The 1,952-nt window shown below is 45.9% G+C and overlaps 1 pseudogene; it reads left to right on the top strand.

Moving 5' to 3' along the window:
- Positions 1-1,017: 1,017 nt before the first annotated feature.
- LOC142431682 (ribosome biogenesis protein NSA2 homolog pseudogene) lies at positions 1,018-1,712 on the top strand (annotated as a pseudogene).
- The last annotated feature ends 240 nt before the right edge of the window (positions 1,713-1,952 follow it).

The following is a 1,952-nucleotide window of genomic DNA, read 5'->3' as shown; positions in this document are numbered from 1 at the left end:
AATTCTGACTCATAGCTACCCGGTATGGCAGCCTCTGTGGGTTTCCAGGACTGCAACATGCTGGCCTGCTCATAGCAAGGCCAGCAGTTTGAAATCACCAGCTGCTCTGTGTGAGAAAGATGAGGCTTTCTACTCCTGGAAGAAGTTACAGCCTCAGAAAGCCACAGAGGCCGGTCTATTCGGCCAGATAGGGTCATTGTGAATCAGTGAATTTGTTTCCAAGCTAAAGAGTCATTTATTCTAGTCATATAAAAATGCTATTATTGCTTTCCTATAGATAGGCAATTTAATTCCTCCACTCCAATATGTTCACCGAAGGAGCCCTGGTGGTGTGGTGGTTAAGTGCTGAGCTGCTGTAACCGAAAGGAACCAACCAGCGGCTCCATGGGAAGTGAATGTAGCACTGCTTCCATGAGACGCACAGCCCTGGAAACCATCCACCCTGTGCCATGGGGTCACCAAAATTGACTGAACAGCCATGGGCTTGGAGATTGTAAAATTTTAATGTCAATGGCATTAATATCGATGAAATCCCCCCCTTTACTGTTGCCAAAGAAAGAATTTTAAAAATCAAGACTAAACCACAATTTGAGTTCTCTAAGCATACAAGGTAGTAGACTTAAGCAAATGAACAGTCTATGTCCAGGGCGTACGTAGCAACCGTTCTGGGCATGCGGGCGCAGGAAAATGACATTTTCCTTTTAATAAACAGCAAGAGGATTTCACTTCCGAATCTTGACGGTTGCCATCTGCTGTCACATCAGCATCGTCTACTGCTCCGGCTTCACCAGAGGAGCAGCACTTGCCGACGTCATGCAAAGGCCCTGCTGGTGGTATAGAGAGTTACGCAGTTGGGCTGCTAATGGCAAGGCTGGCCATTCAAATCCAGGAGCGGCTCCACAGAAGAAAGATGAAGCTTCTGTTGCTAAAAGATTTACAGCCTAGGGAGCTTCAGCGTGCTACCAAGGGAACCACATCAAGCTACGCAGTAAGCGCTACAGGCACCTTTGGGTTACCATGAGAAAAAGAAAGGAGGGTCAAGAGGCCCATCCGTGTTGAAAGAAGGCAAAAAAGGCACTTGGTCTGAAAGCCAAGTGATACCATAAACAGCATCTACCTGAGAACATGCAAATAAAAAAGACTATCAAGATGCAAGAACAGAGAAACGCCAAACAAAGGAATCATGAGAAGACGCCACACAGAGCAGAGCCTGCCTATCTGCTGGACAGAGAGGAACATTCCTGAGCTGAAGAGCTTTCCAAGATGACGAAACAAAAATGAAAAGAGAAAGGAGGGAAACGGGAAGTCCCTCCGCCCTACGTCCGTGTCCAGTACCAAGGGTTATTCAAACAGAAGAGAAAAAAGAAGACGCGGACAAGGATAGTTACTAAATTCTGCTTTTGGGGGATGGCTTTACATGGAAACCACCAAAATCTGAATGATTCATCAAGTCAGTGGGCTTACGTTTCAAGAAGGTGTATGTTACCCACCCTGTACTTGAAGCCACCTTTTGCTTACCAGTCCTTGGTGTAAAGAATGCCCCCCTCCCACTGTATACAATGTTGGCTGTTACCGAAGATACCATCACTGACATGCATGTGAGCGCACTGGGCTTGGTGACACAAAAAAGCAAGGTGATTTGGGGGAAATATGCCCAGGTTCCCCACACTCCTGAAAACGATGGCTGTACAAATGCAGTCTTGCTGGTTTGATGGCTGCTTCATACTCCCCCTTTATTTCAGAGCACGACAAACGAATCAGGAAAACCACCATTTTTCACCCCGTGTTTCTGAGTCCTACCCATGAGTCTACATGTCTGACATCAGCAAGAACTACTTATCAGGAAAACGAAATATTGAAATGGCATATATATGTATATGCATATATAAAATCTCCCAGATAACCCACCAGGGTTCGAACACCTAAGAATTGACTTGATGGCAACGAGTTTG

Source organism: Tenrec ecaudatus, chromosome 18 (assembly GCF_050624435.1).
Source record: "Tenrec ecaudatus isolate mTenEca1 chromosome 18, mTenEca1.hap1, whole genome shotgun sequence".
In the NCBI taxonomy this organism is placed as follows: domain Eukaryota; kingdom Metazoa; phylum Chordata; class Mammalia; order Afrosoricida; family Tenrecidae; genus Tenrec; species Tenrec ecaudatus.
This window is presented reverse-complemented; position numbering and strand designations above follow the sequence as displayed.